We start from the raw sequence: 21,200 nt of genomic DNA on the forward strand, positions 1-21,200 counted from the left end.
GCTATCACACAATACAATGGAAAGATATGCACTGGTATAACACAGTGTGCTGTCACACAAATACTTTGGAAAGATATGCACTGATCTAATACAGTGTGCTGTCACACAACTACAATGGAAAGATATGCACTGGTCTAATACAGTGTGCGGTCACACAAATACAGTGGAAAGATATGCACTGGTATAATACAGTGTGCTGTCACACAAATACAGTGGAAAGATATACACTAGTCTAGTACAGTGTGCTGTCACACAAATACAGTGGAAAGATATGCACTGATATAATACAGTGTGCTGTCACACAAATACAGTGGAAATATATACACTAGTCTAGTACAGTGTGCTGTCACACAAATACAGTGGAAAGATATGCACTGGTATAATACAGTGTGCTGTCACACAAATACAGTGGAAAGATATGCACTGGTATAATACAGTGTGCTGTCACACAAATACAGTGGGAAGATATGCACTGGTCTAATACAGTGTGCTGTCACACAAATACAGTGGGAAGATATGCACTGGTCTAATACAGTGTGCTGTCACACAAATACAGTGGAAAGATATGCACTGGTATAACACAGTGTGCTGTCACACAAATACTTTGGAAAGATATGCACTGATCTAATACAGTGTGCTGTCACACAACTACAGTGGAAAGATATGCACTAGTCTAATACAGTGTGCGGTCACACAAATACAGTGGAAAGATATGCACTGGTATAATACAGTGTGCTGTCACACAAATACAGTGGAAAAATATGCACTGGTATAATACAGTGTGCTGTCACACAAATACAGTGGAAAGATATACACTAGTCTAGTACAGTGTACTGTCACACAAATATAGTGGAAAGATATGCACTGGTATAATACAGTGTGCTGTCACACAAATACAGTGGAAAGATATACACTGGTCTAATACAGTCTGCTGTCACACAAACACAGTGGAAAGATATGCACTACAGTGGAAAGATATACACTAGTGTAGTACAGTGTGCTGTCACACAAATACAATGGAAAGATATGCACTGGTATAATACAGTGTACTGTCACACAAATACAGTGAAAAGATTTGCACTGGTATAATGCAGTGTGCAGTCACACAAATACAGTGGAAAGATATGCACTGATCTAATTACAGTGTGCTGTCACACTAATAAATTGGAAAAATATGCACTGGTATAATACAGTGTTCTGTGACACAAATACAGTGGAAAGATATGCACTGGTCTAATACAGTGTGCAGTCACACAAATACAGTGGAAAGATATGCACTGGTATAATACAGTGTGCTGTCACACAAATACAGTGGAAAGATATGCACTGGTCTAATACAGTGTGCGGTCACACAAATACAGTGGAAAGATATGCACTGGTCTAATACAGTGTGCTGTCACACAAATACAGTGGAAATATATGCACTGGTCTAACACAGTGTACTGTCACACAAATACAGTGGAAAGATATGCACTGGTATAATGCAGTGTGCTGTCACACAAATACAGTGGAAATATATGCACTGATCTAATATAGTGTGCTGTCACACAAACACGGTGGAAAGATATGCACTGGTATAATACAGTGTGCTGGTGGACTACAAATGCCAGCTGGAATGGTGGGCTATATCTATGCAGTGTCACCCACAAAGAGAGCTATGCTTTAGTAAGTTCAATCACACAAATACAGTGGAAAGATATGCTCTGGTATAATACAGTGTGCTGGCGGGCGGACTACAAATGCCAGCAGGCAACTGTGGGCTGTATCTAAACTGTGTCACCCACAAAGAGAGCTATGGTATAGTAAGTTAAATCACACAAATACAGTGTCACACACACACACACTCACACACACACAAAGAATAGAACAATATGAGCCCTCAAAAGGGCTTTTGTTTTGGGGTACTTTCAGCAATAAAGAACAGCCTAGCTAACTGTCCCTGTCTCTCTGTGGGCTGTATGCAGTGTGTCACCCACAAAGAGAGCTATGCTAGCTAGTAAGTTCAATCACACAAATACAGTGGAAAGATATGCACTGGTCTAATACAGTGTGAGGTCACACAAATACAGTGGAAAGATATGCACTGGTTTAATACAGTGTGCTGTCACACAAATACAGTGGAATGATATGCACTGGTCTAATACAGTGTGCTGTCACATAAATACAGTGGAAAGATATGCACTGGTATAACACAGTGTGCTATCACACAAATACTGTGGAAAGATATGCACTGATCTAATACAGTGTGCTGTCACACAAATACAGTGGAAAGATATGCACTGGTATAATACAGTGGTGGACTACAAATGCCAACTGGAACTGTAGGCTGTATCTATGCAGTGTCAACCACAAAGAGAGCTATGCTTTAGTAAGTTCAATCACACAAATACAGTGGAAAGATATGCACTGGTCTAATACAGTGTGCTGTCACACAAATACAGTGGAAAGATATGCACTGGTATAATACAGTGTGCTGTCACACAAATACAGTAGAAAGATATACACTTGTCTAGTACAGTGTGCTGTCACACAAATACAGTGGAAAGATATGCACTGGTATAATACAGTGTGCTGTCACACAACTACAGTGGAAAGATATACTCTGGTCTAATTTAGTGTGCTGACACACAAATACAGTGGAAAGATATGCACTGGTATAATACAGTGGTGGACTACAAATGCCAGCTGGAACTGTAGACTGTATCTATGCAGTGTCAACCACAAAGAGAGCTATGCTTTAGTAAGTTCAATAACAAAAATACAGTGGAAAGATATGGACTGGTATAATACAGTGTGCTGGCGGGCGGACTACAAATGCAAGCAGGCAACTGTGGGCTGTATTTATGCTGTGTCACCCACAAAGAGAGCTATGGTATAGTAAGTTAAATCACACAAATACAGTGGAAAGATATGCACTGTATCTATGCAGTGTCAGTGTCTCACACACACACACAAAAAAAAACACATCAGAAGAATATTAGCCCTCAAAAGAGCTTTTTTGGGGTGCTTTCAGTAGCAAACTTCAGCGAGCAGCAAGCTAACAAGAGCCTAACTAACGCTTTCCCTATCTCTCGAGCAATGTCTCTCCCTTCCTCTTACTACAGCAGCAGACAGAGAATGAGAAAATGGTCGATGCTGCTGCGTTTTTAAAGGGGGGCGGGGATCTAGGATGGAGTGCAGCCTGATTGGCTGCCATGTGTCTGCTGACTGTGATGTAGAGGGTCAAAATTTAGTCCAATGAAGGAGGTATAGGGGGCGGGTGGAACACACTATGTGTTTGTACCCGCCGCGGACAGCTGAAATCTGTGTGAACTACCTGCTGGGCAAACCATTCGGACCATCTCTGTTTGGAAATCTTCGGCAGCCCAAGTGTTCCCGAAGATGGCTGATTTGTAGTTCGCATGCGCACACACACTCTCTTGCACACTCGTGCATACGCAGTACAGTGCTGCCCATCTTCGGGAGCACTCAGGCTCCCAAAGACTTCTGAAGCCTCCCCCGTGGGAGATTTGACTGGGAAAGACAGCACTGGAATAAGGGGTCTGTAAGAGGAACGGGAAGGCTCTATAGGACCCAGAGCCTTCCTCCTCCCTAGATAAGTATCTGTTTTTTTATTTTAAAGGGAACCTTAACTGAGAGGGATATGGATGTTTCCTTTTAAACAATAACAGTTGTCTGGCAGTCCTGCTGAACTCTTTGGCTGCAGAAGTGGCTCAATCACACACCTGAAACAAGCATGCAGCTAATCCAGTCTGACTTCAGTCAGAGCACCTGATCTGCATGCTTGTGTAGGGGCTGTGACTAAAAGTATTAGAGACACAGGATCAGCAGGAGAGTCAGGCAACTGGTATTATTTTAAAAGGAAAAATCCATTTCCTTCTCAGTTTAAGTTCCCTTTAAATACACTTCAGGTGCATACACACCTTCGATGGATGTTGCCATCTGGGAAGGGCACCCAATCCACTTGGGCCACACTGCTGCACAGTACAGCTGTATTTGATTTGTAAATGTGTTATCAAACTTATCAGAGTTTGACAACTGCACCGTCACACAAATGATACAATCCTTGATCTTGTTCCCTACAAAAGGCACTGTAATGTCTAGCTCTCTCTAATGGTGGCCATACATGGTACAATTTTTTCATACAATCTTACCATTTCTATGTAGTATAAGGGTAAATTAAGAGAATATACTGAAAGGATAATTTAGGCAGTTCCCTTATATTACATAGAAATGGTAAGATTGGATGAAAAAATTGTACGATGTATGGCCACCATAATGCTGGAAACACGCGATGCAATTTCCCGTCTAATCAATCAATGGGTGATCGGTAGAGATGTGAGCGAACAGTTCGCACTCGAATCTCTATGTGGCTGTACTACTTCCGGGTCGCTATGACCCGTAGTGGTACGGCTGCGCTGGGCCGGTGGTGCGCGTCTTTGATCGCGCGCCTGTTGCCAGGCACTCTCTGTGCATGAGCGTGACGTCACTCATGACGTCATGCACATGCGCAGAAAGTGCCCGACAACAGGCGCACGATCAAGGACGCGCACCGCCTGCCCAGCGCAGCCGTAATACTACGGGTCATAGCGACCCGGAAGTAGTACAGGGTGAGGGGTTCACTGGCGAATGGTTCGTGAATCATGACGACATCACTAGTGATCGGACGGGAAGTTGTAGCATGTGTACAAGTCTAAATTGCTCCCGATCGATAACGGGATCTATTTTTTTGATGATAACTTTGCAAGCTCACAGTGCAGTATGGTGGTGTAGTGGTTAGTGCCCTCGCCTTCCAACGCTGGGTCCTCAGTTCGAATCCCAGCCAGGCCAACATCTGCAAGGAGTTTGTATGTTCTCCCCGTGTCTGTATGGGTTTCCTCCTTGTAGTCCGGTTTCCCCCATGTCCTAAAAACATACAGATAAGTTAATTGGCTTTCCCCTAAATTGGCCCTAGACTACAATACATACACTACACTATATAGACATACAGTCGAAAAACAATATGCGCTAATGGACAAAATAATTAATAGAAGACGTGGTGTGCTAGCCACAGCAAACTGTTCAATTGCAAAAAGTCACTCAAGGAAAGAGGCTGCGCTCAATGCTGAATTGAAGAAAGTAAAAAGTCATTCATCACCAATAAGGAGATATTCCAGGTAAGTCCACCACAGCAGAACCACCGTAGAGTTCCCCCGCAACTTGGGACAATCTCTTAATATTCACCCGACACGTCACATGTAAGGGAGAGAAGGAAAGCACATAGCGTAATCAGCTTCAAGACAAATGTCTGTCACCGCTCCAGTGTGCAAAATCCACTTCCCATAAACACCTTTATGTGCGAGTGCCCCCCCCCCCCCCCAGTAGAACCATACTCACCCTCTATGACCTGCACAAGTCCGGAAATGGGTTCAATAGCATATGGGGGTATACGACCTGCCGCTCGGACAGACCATCAGTGATGAACCACTTCTATGTGGGAGGATCACAAAGGCTCTACAACTGAAAAGCTTCTCATAGCGTAAAAAAGTTTAATAAAATAAGTAAAAAAATTAACAGATTGCACTCACAAAAGGCGTAGGTCAAAAGGCATTGTACATGTAGCGAAGTGGCAGTCCCAGGTCCCGCTCATACGCATGCCGCCTCAGACCCTGCCTCCTGCATACTACTTCCCAACAGCCGGACGTAGCTCTGTCACGTCAAATGACTCATCAGGGGCTGACATCATTACGTTAGACTGGCTCCTATAAGCCCACAAACACCTCCCTCCAACTAAAACTACACGTCCCATCTATCAATCACTAGGATGCTCCGTAAGGCATCCCCATAAGCGCCACCCTCAGGAAAAGTAAATATATCAATTTCCTGTACATATTACTAAAACAATGTTAAAATCAAAACCAAGGTTATTGAATTATTTGCCATGGACGGATCAGCAAACAAAACCTCTAAGATACGGCAGGCAATAAAACTTATTGCGCAAAAACACGCAAAAAAACACAAAAAAGTTGAAGGATGAATCATGCTAATATCCCTGTAACGGAAAGTTCGCCCTACATCAACAACGCGAAAAACATTCAGAAGGCGGTTTAAATCGTGTGTAAATGCACCTGTAATGAATTAAAGGAGAAACTCCCCCAATTCCACACACAAAGTGTGAACCAATCCGCCCATAGCATTTCAATCTATACAGAGTTAATAGAACTAATAGAGTTAGTAATATGTACTGGAAATTGATATGTTTACTTTCCCTGAGGGTGGCGCTTATGCGGATGTCTTACGGAGGATCCTAGTAATTGATAGATGGGAGGTGTGGTTTTAGTTGGAGGGAGGTGTTTGTGGGCTTATAGGTGCAATCTGTAAATGTTTTAACTTATTTTATTAAACTTTTTTACACTATGAGAAGCTTTTTAGTTGTAGAGCCTTTGTGATCCTCCAAAGGCCAAACCCTCAGATCCCCCTCAGACCCCCTTTCCGATCACCTCCCCAGTGCATTGATTGCATCTATTTTCCCCTCTAATCACCCCCTGAGACACCCATCAATCACCTCCTGTCATCTCCCTAGCACTCCTATCCATCAGATCAGGCCCTAATCTGCCCCCTGCTGGCTTCTGATCACCCAGCCAAACCCTCACCCGCCCCACCGCAGTGACAGAATTTTTTTCTGATCACTGCTGGTCTCTACGATTTAATTGTGGCTGAGACCAACCGTTATGCCACACAATACGCAACCGCCAATCCAAGAAGCTACCATGCCCAGCCTTTTCGGTGGAAACCACTCCAAGTTTCCGAACGTAAAAATTTTTGGGGCCTTCTCCTTAACATGGGTCTAGTCAAAAAGAATGTATTGCAGTCTTATTGGTCTACGCACCCAATACATCACATGCCCATGTTCTCTGCTGCCATGTCCAGGTCACGATTTGAGAACATCCTGCGCTTCCTGCACTTCAGTGCCAATACAACCTGTCATCTAAGAGGCCACCCTGCTTATGATCCGAGGTAGTGACCAAAAATAACAATACAGGAGGAGGACTTTCGAGGCCCTGCTGTGTATTTGAAATGAATGTACTTTAAATCCTTTAACGAGAACCAGTTATGGCGGGCAAAGATGACACCACATTCCTTTCACGAGAATTATATGGAGGTGGGCAAGTCTGCTATTTGTGACCCCGGGTAATGGCCGGGGAATGAGGGATGGAATCCGGTGTGGAGCCTGAGAAACGGCTACCACTACACATCCAAGGAGGGCAGCAGGCAGGCATGCACGCCCGCCCCGAGGTAGTGATCAAAAATAACAATACAGGAGGCGGACTTTCGAAGCCCTGCTGTGTATTTGAAATGAATTAACTTTAAATCCTTTAACTGGAATCCGTTATGGAGGGCAAGTCTGCCATTGTCACCGCGGGGAATGAAGGTTGGATTCCGGCCCGAAGTGGGAGCCTGCTGAGACCCATGCTGTAGCTGCCCTGACCGTGCTTTGCAGACCAGGCATCTGTGGTCAGATGGACCCTTGAGCCAGCGGAAGACAAACCAAGTCGAAAGCATTTGCCAAGAATGTTTTACGGAGGGCAAGTTTTTTTGCCCTTTTTTTTAAATTTTTTTAAAATGATAGATGGTTGTATTTTTAAATTGTTTGAAAGTTTAGATGGTTGTATTTTTAAATTGTTTGAAAGTTTAGATGGTTGTATTTTTAAATTGTTTAAAAGTTTAGATGGTTGTATTTTTAAATTGTTTAAAAGTGTATCCATTCTTCCTCCCCCCAGCCACGAACAATACCATGGGAACGTGGAGCAGCAGAAGCCCCCTGTGACGGCAGCCGCCGTTGTTCTCCGCGGCTTGTCTTTTGAGGGGTGCCGCTTTTCTTCAGGTGTTCTTGCCATAGCTGTTTGTGCCTTCTCTCCAGGTGCCTTCGTAAAGCACTTGTCCCTACGTGACAGTTGGCCTTTCCACGGCTCAATTTTTGCTGGCAGAGACAACAGATGGCTTTGCTCCGATCTGAGACACACACGTTAAAAAATTTCCAAACCGCTGAGCCCCCCTGGGCTGATGGCGCTACGGTGGCATCAGCAGCTGAGGTTGAAGGGCATGTTGGCTGTCTGGCCATAGCGGGTGATACATGGCACCGGACACTGCCCCCAGCTGTTTCTGAGGACAAGCTCCCTCTGCTTCTATCATGGAGTCGTCTCCTCCTAGTCCTCTCCGAATCCTCCTCTGAACTGTCCCCCTGGTCATCTCCTCTACCGGGAACATATGTGGTATCCGTATAATCGTCATCATAATCCTCCTGGCCAGCTGCGCTTTCCTCAGAAACCTCCTCAACTGCACCAACTTCAGGTGGTCCATCATCCACATCCACACACGTTACGTCCATACTATCGCCACCTAACTCAGACGTAGGAGGTGGTGTACCTGCGCCTTCTTCTTGTTGTTGCAGTAGTGGCTGTGAATCAGTGATTTCACCACCACCAAATAACTCCTGCGAAGTGTCAAATGCAGCGGATGTGGTGCTTGTTGTAGCGCTGGTGGCTGCGGGAGATGAGGTGTTCTGTGTTAAATACTCAATCACCTCCTCACAATTTTGGGAATTGATGGCACGTGCCTTCTTCTGAGCACTGTATTTTGGGGCAGGTCCGCACGAAATCACAGCTACACCACCTCGCACAGACCTGCCGGTGCCTGGTGTCATTTTGAGACATTTGGTTTCAAGACTACTCCTCACGGTTTAGGGCCCCTAAAATGCCAGGGCAGTATAGGAACCCCACAACTGACCCCATTTTAGAAAGAAGACACCCCAAGGTATTCCGTTAGGTGTATGACGAGTTCATAGACGATTTTATCCCTTGTCACAAGTTAGCGGAAATTGATTTTTATTGTTTTAATTTTACAAAGTGTCAATTTCCGCTAACTTGTGACAAAAAAAAAATCTTCTATGAACTCACCATACTCCTAACAGAATACCTTGTGGTATATTCTTTCTAAAATGGGGTCACTTGTGGGGTTCCTAAACTGCCCTGGCATTTTAGGGGCCCTAAACCGTGAGGCGTAGTCTTGAAACCAAATGTCTCAAAATGACCTGTGAAATCCTAAAGGTACTCATTGGACTTTGGGCCCCTTAGCGCAGTTAGGGTGCAAAAAAGTGCCACACATGTGGTATCGCTGTACTCAGGAGAAGTAGTATAATGTGTTTTGGAGTGAATGTTTACACATACCCATGCTGAGTGGGAGAAATCTCTCTGTAAATGGACAATTGTGTGTAAAAAAAAAATCAAAACATTGTCATTTACAGAGATATTTCTCCCACCCATTATATAGGAGAGAACAGAGGCGCCAAAAGGATAAAAGGGGTTTTAAAGGAGCTTAAAAGCCAAAAATTTGGTAGTTAGAGGAGGCAGTGGTGGACTTACTTCCTCCAAGCAGACACAACACGACTGTACATTCAGTCTATTTATTAACGAACTCCACATAAAACAAAGCAACGCGTTTCACGGGTCAGTGCCCGCTTCATCAGGCAATAGAAAAAGGAGTTACAGCTGCAAATGACAGAGATCAGAGGGTATATTGTTTCTGCTATAATACATCCTACATTTAAAGCTTCGATCAATGAGTGACAAACATGTGCAACATAATATGGTATATTGGCAGTAAAGGTACAGTATTTTGTATTATAGAATTGTTATGTCATTCATCACTCAATATTGTATAGAACACCAAACTATCAGGAAAATAATGAACAAGCGTTGGGAAATTCTACTCCAGGACCCATTCTTGAGACCCCCCCTCCCCACCAAACAACTTATCACCTACCGTAGAGCCCCCAGTCTCCGCAATTTACTAGCCCCCAGTAAACTTCGCTGCCCCAAAACTGAACTTACACACAGTTTAGCCCCTTTGACACCTGGCTCACGACCCTGCCAACGTCCCAGATGCCTAGCCTGCACCTTTGTAGCCAATACTACCACCTTTACGTCCACCGTCACCAACATCCAATACAATATCAAAAAACAATTGTCCTGCCAGTCCCGATTTGTTATCTATGTCATTTCATGTCCCTGCCATCTTCAGTATGTGGGTAGAACCACACAAGAAGCCCGGAGCAGAATTGGCCAGCATAGAAGAAATATCCTGAATAAATTCCCTATGCACAGCGTGTCACGGCACTTTCACCAAGCTCACCAAAATAATCCCGAAACACTCTCCGCCACCCTCATCGACAGTACCTGCGATAACGAACCAGCGGCATTCGAAAAATTAAAAAAGCTCGAAATGTATTGGATCCAGACCCTGAGGACACTGGTCCCAGGGGGTCTGAACGAGGTCCTGGAAAAAATATACTAAAAAATGTTTTCATTCCATATGATGCATCCCTTTTGTTCCGTTTATTTTTAATTAGTCCTCTCTTTTTATAGTATTATGATTTTTATCCTCACTTTTATGCAGATTGATAATAAGAATTTTATGTTGTACCAGTTTTATGTTTATGTTAATGTTATTTCATAAATTTTGTCTGAAAAACATTTTTGGTCAAATACACCCACTAACCCCTTTTTTAAAAACTCCCCCCCACCCCCCCTCTCGAAAATCATATCTGGCAATTTGAATGATACTTCACCTTACCGTTGATCTACCATAAGTACAATAGTGTGTTTTTAACCAAATGTCATTTTTTTTTAAGAATACCTTGGATCTACCATAAGTTTAATAGTGAATTTGTCAACCAACATCAGACCACTTTTTTTTAATACAAATGTGACATAGACCTTTTATTCTGATCTTCTACTCTGTACTTTTAATATTATAAACTATATGTTGTATGTATATTCATGTATATGCTTTTTATCAAGACCTGGTTAATCTCTGCTATTTATTATATCTTTTTGGCAAATGTTGTAGTTACTGCTGTGTATCTGGGCCACCTCCAACATGGTGGCCCATCAGTACTGAGAACCAGGCATGCCTCTTCCAAGATGGCGGACTGACTCCTCTTTAAAAGGTTAAGTCCTTGTAGGCTCCGCCCACTGATGATGCACTTCCTCTCCCCAGTTGATGTCACATCCTGAACACTACTTAGCATGCTCAGACACTCTCTGCCATTACAGAGGTGCCGAGTGTTGTTTGTTTTGCTAGATGGTAAGTCCTGGTGGGTTCACCCACTCACATTTTGTCTTTACTGCTGCCATCTGCAATTTTTAACCCCATACTGGGGTATGTTCTGTTGCCACTGTTTCGTTTGTTTTGCTGCCATTCACACTCTTTTACTACCTTTGCTCTACAGTCACCTCTTTTGGCGCCTCTGTTCTCTCCTATATAATATTGTATCCACCCTGGGTGGAGGGTTGCGACCCTTTTCTACTATCTACAGAGAGAGACTTCTTATTCCTGAGTGGGGTCAGGATAATCTCCCCACCTGCCTTTACAGTGGTTGCCTATTGGTGACCCATGCTTGTGAGTATAACAACTATTACTCTTTGTCATTATCCCCTTTGTCAATACATACTACACTATTGGGGCTCTTGGTGTTCCTCTGTTTATCTCATTTCTCCCACCCAGCATGGGTATGTGTAAAAATACAGCCCAAAACACATTATACTACTTCTCCTGAGTACGGCAATACCACATGTGTGGCACTTTTTTGCAGCTTAACTGCGCTAAGGGGCCCAAAGTCCAATGAGCACCTTTAAGCTTTACAGGGGTGCTTACAAAATGCCAGGACAGTAAACACACCTCACAAATTACCCCATTTTGGAAAGTGGACACTTCAAGGTATTCAGAGAGGAGCATAGTGAGTCCGTGGCAGATTCCATTTTTTTTTTGTTACAAGTTAGCAGAAATGGAAACTGTTTTTTTTTTTTTGTCTCAAAGTGTTATTTTCCGGTAATTTGTGACAAAAAATAAAATCTTCTATGAACTCACCATGCCTCTCAGTGAATACTTTGGGATGTCTTCTTTCCAAAATGGGGTCATGGACCCGGGTGCTGGAGGAGCACACCCCAGCACACTCCAGCCTCAGGTAAGTAAATCTGCTAAAATGTATTTAGCCTCATGTATTCTTTAAGAGTTTATTACTCACTTTCAGCATATAGCAGCAAATTCAGTTACTTCCACATCATCTCGAGGAATGCATGTGACATTGAAAATTTGGCAGCTGGCAGATGACCTGGCAGAATCCACACAGACCCGGGCACTAGAGGAGCAGCAACCTGTGCGAACCCCCCTTATGGGGAGGTGCATTTAAAAAAATATTGTTACTGGTGCTCAGTTCCCTTTAAGGAATTCCCATATAGCCATCACAGGCCGTCACCATGTACAAAGCAGCTGTATTTGTTTTGTAAATGTGTCATCAGACTAATCAGAATTTGGCAACTGCACCTATACTACAAAGAATACATTCCAAGATCCTGTCACCTACAAAGCAATAAATATAACCTCAGACCTTTGGATTACTCGATCCAATTACACCAGGTCATCCTCAGCCAGCACATTTAGTTTTTGTTGGTAGTAACAACATTATTAGTTAAACTCCAGTATAGTAAAGCAACCACAACATGTCAGTGTAAAATGTAAAGTGCTGCAATGATCTCTATGGTGTTGTTTTTTCCTGTATTCACTCTATGCTCCTTTCTGTTCTAAGTAAGCTGCATTTCCTGATGGTGGTGTGTGATCTATCTCTGCATGTTTTTCTTCAGTAAAGAGTTCTAACTTGTTATACTGGGTGCCTTCTGAAAAGATCGTATATGTAGAAAGCGCTCCACTTCAAAGTAGATAAGTATATGAAGATAGCTTGTCCCCTTTGGGACCGCACTCACCCGTTAAGGTGGACCACTGTGAGACTGGTCAATTGGGCTCAGAAGATGTTCCTCCTTGGCATCAGCGATGGTCTCAATGCGTTGTTTATTCCGTTATCTGTATAGGGAGATGATCCTACGCGGATAGATGGCTCCTGTAGTGTAGGTACTCCTCACAGAAGGTATTTGGTTCCAATGTACCTGCTAGTTGTCTTGTTTCCAATAGGCCTGGAGATCAAATAATCCTCAGTAAGCAAGAAAAAAAAAAACCAAGACGACTTGTGACTCCGCAATCCTGTCTCCGCTCACTTCCAGACACTTTCTCCTGCTTCTGCTCAGCTCCGGTTGGAAATAGCAGTCATCCTTCCACCAAACAAATCCTCTAGAAGGGCGCTTGACAAATAAACTGAAGAAAAACAACTCGAGTTCGAGAATCCCGAGCGCTAGAAAAGAAAAGCTGATTTGTATCCACTACTCAGCGGTTCTTTCTATGCCCCATGGATTCCTCCTGGCTATCCTGCCTGATTCGCTTGCAGGCTTCTTGTGCTGCTGCTGCAAGACCTGCTACATCCTGCAGAAGGGCGCATACACGCAGCTTACTAATTGGAACTATCCCAACTTTTTGTTTCTCAAAGAGACTATTTAATAAGACTGTTGTGATCTTATAGATCCTATAGATTTGACACTGGTAATACGAACATTGCAGCGCTATTTGTTACATATACTATACTGGGTGCCTATCTGCGTGTACAGACCACTATGATCCATCACTTTTGCAGCTTAATGCGTTGCAGGGAGAGTTTTTTTTAATTTACCTGCTCTGGGCGGCTTCTCCTCTTCTTCACCTAGGGTGTTGCAACCCCAGCATCCCCTTCTAAGTTCCGATCACATGATATCAGTCAATGTTGGATAAGCGCTCTAAAGTTCAGTGTTTCTTGCAATCGAGGTGATATTTCATTCTTCAATCAGATATAGACGGGATGTATACGCATCCCCCCCCCCCCCCCAATATGAAAAGACTCACCAGAGGATGCAGCCCAATAGGCCCAACAATGCCTCAGGGGTATAGGCCACCCCTCAGGCACACAGGCAACAGCAGCTGGGCTCTTGTAATCCGATGCGTGCACCTTCAAAATAAAGCGCCATACATAGTGTAAAAGTATAAGGGATTTGCCCCACATTTATTAACTGATTCGCATAAAAAGTTATTAAAATAAATAATATTGCGGCTGTGGGAGGGTGGGTTTACACGCTGCCCTATAGCAGGCATATCAGTTTGAAGAAACCCGCTCAGGCTCCAACCCCACTCACAACTCTGCCGCCTGTACTAGCCTGCATAAGCTGTTGCCACGTCTATTGACGTCCCATGCTCCGCCGCTCCGTAGCTCCTGAGGAGTTACCATAGTAATGAAACCACCGCTTCTATCACTGTACAGCGCTGCAATCTATGGCAGCGCTAAACTGGTGACAGCTGTGTGACACGGCTGTCCCCTCTAGAGACACAGAAGTGATCAGCCGATCACAGTGATTGGCTGGCAGGGGGAGGGAGATAGGGGAAACAGTAAAAATAAAAAAAAGAAAGAAATGTATTTAAACATAAAGGAAATAAATATTTATAAAAAAAACAAGCAAACATCTTGGGAGCGATCATTTCCCACCAACAGAGAGCTCTGTTGGTGGGCAGAAAAGGGGAGGGGATCACTTGTGTGCTGAATTGTGCACCCTGCAGCGAGGCCTTAAAGCTGCAGTGGCCTATTTAGTATTTAGTAAAAAAAATGGCGTGTTCACTAGGGGGGGTTTAATACCATGGTCCTTAAGTGGTTAAAACTGTTCAGTCCTTAAGGTAACTATTTATGTTTTTTTTTTATTTTAATATTTTATTTTCAATACAAAAAAAAAACAACAACAACTGGGTACTATGGGAGAGTGTGGGAGGAAAAAAATAATTTGAAATGTAAATGTGGGACTTTTTATAAAAAAAAAAAAATTGTATGTAGGTGTAATTTTACTATTTGACTATTTGACCACAAGACGTCCTTGTGCATTACTTTATTACTTTCTGTTGCATACTATTAGTACACTAAACTTTATTCACTTTCTGTGAATGATGTGGCATCTCATTGATTGCCGGCGCTCATTCATACAGGGACTTGTATTAATAAATGGGAACTGCGTTCCCATTCATTCATCCCCCCTTAACCAATCTGCAGCGATAACGAGCGCGGGAGTGAGTGCAGGAGCGAGTGGGGTGCATGGCGGCAAGGGAGGAGTATCTACGTCCCTGCAAGGTAAAGCAGGGATGTAGGTATTCATGCCCGGGGAGGGGAAGTGATTAAAGATTACATGAGGCTACATTATTAGAGATTTACTTACCCTGGGTTTCCTCCAGCCCCTAGACGTCTCTAGTGTCCATTGCTGCAGTTCCAATGTCAGGCACTCTTCTGTGGTCCCCTCCGTAGCAGCCACCGATCTGGCTGGTTTGGTGGCTTCTGCACATGTGCAAGTGCGTGCATGCACTGCTCGAGATCCCACTCCCATAGGTCCCTTCAGCAGCTACGGCGGAACTAGTCGGACGGGCACAGGAGCGCCCATGCAGCCGTCCCCAGGCCTTATTTATCTCATTACTTAGGTGAGCCTCGCCAATTTTCTTTCCTCATTCGTGCTATCACACTTGCTTCAATCAGTCTCTCCCATTACACTTGCCACCTTTCACATGTCTTTATCTCTTTGCTTATATAGCTTTTTCAGTTTTGGTATTACACTAATTTGCCTATACTGTTAACCCACTACCTCTTAGCACTATGCACTTTATTTGTTGTTGAGCATTTGCTCCTATCTAATATGCACGTTCATGCACTTTATGACTCATGTAATGCATTGTTTCTCTCATCATCCTCCAGGACAGCTCCTCCTGAGATTATCATTGATCCCCTCCCCTATGGAAACACATGCAAATGTCAATTAATTAAACAAATTAGCTCCCACTACATAGCCAGTTACCTCCTGTGCTTCCCCAGTTCTTCATTGTTTCCAGCTCACCCATGGCTCACTGCAGTTTGTTTGTTGTTTTGACTATAGGGGAGCTTGTTTGCACCTATAGTGGAAAGATAGGATATATTTTCCTCATGTGGGGGCAGTTCCTGCTTGGTATGCGGAGCGGACAGAGAGTGTGATGTGACAGGTGTTTTTCATTCACTCCCAGTCGATCTAACATGCTCTGGAGTGAGTGTGTTCTATCCTCCCTCATGGCTGCCCCTGATATGGTGTCCTCTGAACACATGTAAGCGGCGGACAGCTTCTCCGCATGGCTGCCTAGGGTCGGCAGACGGAAGCTCCGCCAGTCCAGGGCGTCTATTGGTGGTGCCAGCAGGAAGGGTTCCTTTGACCGTAGGGGCGGCGCTGAGCACACGAGGACGGCATTTTAAGCCGTTGAGCACATGTGGGGCACCAGAGGCTGTCAGAAGCAGATGGAGATGAAGCAGTCTGATTCCTCTACTGCGGACAGCGATAAGGTACAGGCTGCAGACCCTGAGTAAGCAAGCACTCAGCTACAGGTACCTCTTTATCTCCTGTCTCTCACTCAGATGTGTATTATGGTTGTGATGAACAGGATTTCTAAGCTGCACTATATGTTATGCAGCGTAGCTTTTAAAAGGAGGTTCCCTTTTAAACAGTAAGATCAGGAGCATCCCTCTCAGGGGGGATCCCAGGCGACCGTCTCAGCTGTCAGGCAGCAGGTCTCCTGGCGGAGCTCCACTCCACCTCGGTGGTTGCGGAAGTTCATCCGCCTTGAAATGATTGCACTGATGCAAACTCATGGGGGCGTGCGTTCCATGGGAGCTCCCGGTGGAAGTCGCTACTCTGTAACTTCCGCTGGCTGTGCGGCGTCTATTCCAATAGACATACCGAGAGGCAGCAGCAGCTACTAGCAGCCCCAGGCTGACGCTGCTCCAGGATCTGCCACTCCCTCTGCCATCATGGAGCTTTCCTCCTCTCAGGGTGTGAACCCAGCCGCACAAGCCCGTACAAGCCAGAGCTACAGGCCTTCTATCCTGATAGATCTGAGTCTAGACTGGTGGGATTTGCTTTGCAGTACCCTATCTGAAACCTTGATGTAATGCTTATACTTGTCAGGGGTAAAGCATGAAGGTGATAACCAGTTCAATGTTTGTCCAATTTTCAATGACCACTTTCTGGGAAGTATTTAATTTGTTAAAGAGCTTCCATTAGAGGTAATCCAGTCTAATCGGGCTGAAAGACCTCAGGTGTTTCATCATCCAATGGTTTCAGATTCCTCCTTGAGGGGAAACAGAGGCTGGGGGATGGGCACTCCCTATAGCTTTGCTAAAGGATTGCATGTAATGCATTTGGAACAAACAGTCAATTTTGAGATTGCTGGTTTGGGCCCCATCTGCGCTGCACAGTTTTTTTTTTGTTTTTTTTTGTGCGATGCAGTTTGATTCGATTTATTGGGTTGCATGGACCATAAATACATGATTAACTTCATTGGAAATGAGTATAAAGTACTTTACAAGATATGTCTTTAAATCTTTTCTAAAATGAGGTATCCCTTGGAGGATACAGGAACCTTTATAGCAGGTAAGTGGTTCCTTAATGGAAATTATTACTCAATGTATTTCAACTTTGACTACAGAGTTTCCTACTAAAGTACTGGTCACAGTACAAGGATTTATTAATCCTGTATTCCTGGCAGGTCGGTCAGCTAGTTTGCTTTTCAGTTTTATACGCATAATTTGTTTACAATGCTAATCGTATGCAATGATTATATGCATAGATTTTCTGACACAGGAGTGCATCTTATATAAGATTAGGTGCAGTGATTATGCACATTGATTGCAATTCTGCTTTTTCAGATACTTATATGCAAAGCTTATGCATAGGCATTTCTAATAGCAAGTTTGCTTTTCCAGAAAAGGGGCTGTAGCTAGTAGGGTGATAAAGGCTTTGCCTCTGACGTTGGTAACTAGGGTTTACACCTCAGCTCTTCCTGTTCAGAGAGCCTGCACCTATTGTATAAATAGTTCTTAGGGCAAGACTCCCTAAGGTTGCTACTGCCTAATGAGCATGCCCTAATGGTTGCAGCTCGGATGCCTTGAATCTGGCTGGACAAAAGCGCATTAAAAGAGTTTAAGCAGCTTTAGCTGCAGTCTAAAGCATTTTCTTTAGGGCTCTTCCACACGAGGACTTTGCGTTTTGATGCGTTATTTTGCATTGCGTTATGTGTCTTGCGGTGCGCCGTTTTCGTTGCATACTGGTAGAACGAAAATAACGCATGCATCACATTTATATAAATAGAAGAAAAAAAAATTACTGAGCATGTGCAAATAGTCCAGTGGAGCTAGTAACCAAAAGAACGCACAGCATGTAGCACTTTCTAAATGTTGCTGCACGTTACAAACAACGCAACATGAGCACTGTCAATGTCACACATACGTTGGGGCCGTTCACATTACAAACGCGGACGGCCACGCATACGGAACGCAACACATGCGAACGCACGCCATCCGCGTTTGTATGCGTTGCATGGCTGATCCCAGCACTGAAAATGCATGCAGTGTGAACATCAGACAGTGCACTCTATGCACTGTCTGTCGTGCGTGTCTGCCTCCTGCACGCGTTTCCAAAACGCAGCTGGAAACGCGGGCAGTGTGAATGGGCCTTAGTCTGCGTTATTACTTTTTATAACGTGTAACCTTAGCGTCGCACTGTGAAGGAGCCCTTATGGGTTACCTAGTGTTCCCAGGATCTGTATGAAAGATCATGATAACAATAGCAGCCTTTTCTATCAATACCGAAGATTTATTTATTTTTTTGTATTTTTCTAGCTATTTTCTAGACAATCTTTTGATAAGCTGCAAAAAGGAAGGAAGCTCCTAAGATCATATTCAGTTTGTCTTACAACGCGGAAGCACTTTAAGGAAGATTCTGAATCTGCAGATATCTGAAATCGTTTTCTGGGTAGGTCACTAGTTGTGACTCGACAGATCTCTTGTTGCCGATAAAGAATATGGATTCTCAAATCGAAGGTACACATACACTGCTGGGAGTAAAATCTGTCACGGTAAGACAAGATATGTGGCTCCTGGGAAGATGTTCATCCTGTATCCCAACTGTAGCTTGGGCAATATACAAAGTATTTTCTACAGTGTGTGCATCAAGCACCAAGTTAAACCTGTCAGGTCTGGCTTTGCAAATTTGGCCTAATTGGCTGATCACGAGGCATTGCTCATGCAAATATGGGAAGCCGACCTACTAACGCAGGGCGACCTGGTCCATCCAGACCCAGGCTTTCTCAATCTTACAGCCTAGATCCTGAGGGGCAACCCTTAAGTAATATAGGATTTTCAGACAGTCATAGCTAGAGTTGGGCCGAACGGTTCGCCTGCGAACGGTTCCATGTGAACTTCAGTGGTTCGCGTTCACGTCCCGCAGGCGAACCTTTGCGGAAGTTCGGTTCGCCCCATAATGCACATGGAGGGTCAACTTTGACCCTCTACATCACAGTCAGCAGGCCCAGTGTAGCCAATTAGGCTACACTAGCCCCTGGAGCCCCACCCCCCCTTATATAAGACAGGCAGCGGCGGCCATTACGGTCACTCGTGTGCTGCCTGCGTTAGTGAGAGTAGGGCGAGCTGCTGCAGACTGTCTCTCAGGGAAAGATTAGTTAGGCTTAACTTGTTCCTGTCTGGCTGCATACCTGTTCTGTGAACCCACCACTGCATACCTGTGCTGTGAACCCACCACTGCATACCTGTGCAGTGAACCCACCACTGCATACCTGTGCTGTGAACCCACCACTGCATACCTGTTCAGTGAACCCACCACTGCATACCTGTGCTGTGAACCCCACACTGCATACCTGTTCAGTGAACCTGCCACTGCATACCTGTTCTGTTCAGTGGACCCGCCACTGTATACCTGTTCATTGAACCCACCACTGCATACCTGTGCTGTGAACCCACCACTGCATACCTGTTCTGTGAACCCACCACTGCATACCTGTGCTGTGAACCCACCACTGCATACCTGTTCAGTGAACCTGCCACTGCATACCTGTTCTGTTCAGTGGACCCGCCACTGTATACCTGTTCATTGAACCCACCACTGCATACCTGTGCTGTGAACCCACCACTGCATACCTGTTCTGTGAACCCACCACTGCATACCTGTGCTGTGAACCCACCACTGCATACCTGTTCAGTGAACCTGCCACTGCATACTTGTTCTGTTCAGTGGACCCGCCACTGTATACCTGTTCATTGAACCCACCACTGCATACCTGTGCTGTGAACCCACCACTGCATACCTGTTCTGTGAACCCACCACTGCATACCTGTTCAGTGAACCCGCCACTGCATACCTGTTCTGTTCAGTGGACCCGCCACTGTATACCTGTTCAGTGAACCTGCCACTGCATACCTGTTCTGTTCAGTGGACCCGCCACTGTATACCTGTTCATTGAACCCACCACTGCATACCTGTGCTGTGAACCCACCACTGCATACCTGTTCTGTGAACCCGCCACTGTATACCTGTTCTGTTTAGTGAACCCGCCACTGTATACCTGTTCTGTTTAGTGAACCCGCCACTGTATACCTGTCCTGTTTAGTGAACCCGCCACTGCATACCTGTTCTGTTCAGTGGACCCGCCACTGTATACCTGTTCAGTGAACCCGCCACTGCATACCTGTTCTGTTCAGTGGACCCGCCACTGTATACCTGTTCAGTGAACCCGCCACTGCATACCTGTTGTGTTCAGTGAACCTGCCACTGCATACCTGTTCTGTGAACCCGCCACTGTATACCTGTTCTGTTTAGTGAACCCGCCACTGTATACCTGTTCTGTTTAGTGAACCCGCCACTGCATACCTGTTCTGTTCAGTGGACCCGCCACTGTATACCTGTTCAGTGAACCCGCCACTGCATACCTGTTCTGTTCAGTGGACCCGCCACTGTATACCTGTTCAGTGAACCCGCCACTGCATACCTGTTCTGTTCAGTGGACCCGCCACTGTATACCTGTTCAGTGAACCCGCCACTGCATACCTGTTGTGTTCAGTGAACCTGCCACTGCATACCTGTTCTGTGAACCCGCCACTGTATACCTGTTCTGTTTAGTGAACCCGCCACTGTATACCTGTTCTGTTTAGTGAACCCGCCACTGCATACCTGTTCTGTTCAGTGGACCCGCCACTGTATACCTGTTCAGTGGACCCGCCACTGTATACCTGTTCAGTGAACCCGCCACTGCATACCTGTTCTGTTCAGTGGACCCGCCACTGTATACCTGTTCAGTGAACCCGCCACTGCATACCCGTTGTGTTCAGTGAACCTGTCACTGCATACCTGTTCTGTGAACCCGCCACTGTATACCTGTTCTGTTTAGTGAACCCGCCACTG

General features: G+C 44.8%; 1 protein-coding gene across 3 annotated transcripts in view; it reads right to left on the reverse strand.

Annotated features, from left to right (window-relative positions):
• LOC137521118 (flavin-containing monooxygenase 5-like) overlaps window positions 1-21,200 on the reverse strand; it is a 191,498-nt gene that overhangs the window by 54,163 nt on the left and 116,135 nt on the right. For 2 of the 3 annotated variants that reach the window (XM_068239939.1, XM_068239936.1), the window contains one exon: window positions 4,754-4,905. The exons of the other annotated variant lie outside the window; for it this stretch is intronic. The gene's annotated coding sequence lies outside the window, so the exon portion shown is untranslated. The remainder of the gene's footprint in view (window positions 1-4,753; window positions 4,906-21,200) is intronic. 3 annotated transcript variants of the gene reach the window in all.

The sequence above is a fragment of the Hyperolius riggenbachi genome, chromosome 6 (genome assembly GCF_040937935.1).
Source record: "Hyperolius riggenbachi isolate aHypRig1 chromosome 6, aHypRig1.pri, whole genome shotgun sequence".
Lineage (NCBI taxonomy): Eukaryota > Metazoa > Chordata > Amphibia > Anura > Hyperoliidae > Hyperolius > Hyperolius riggenbachi.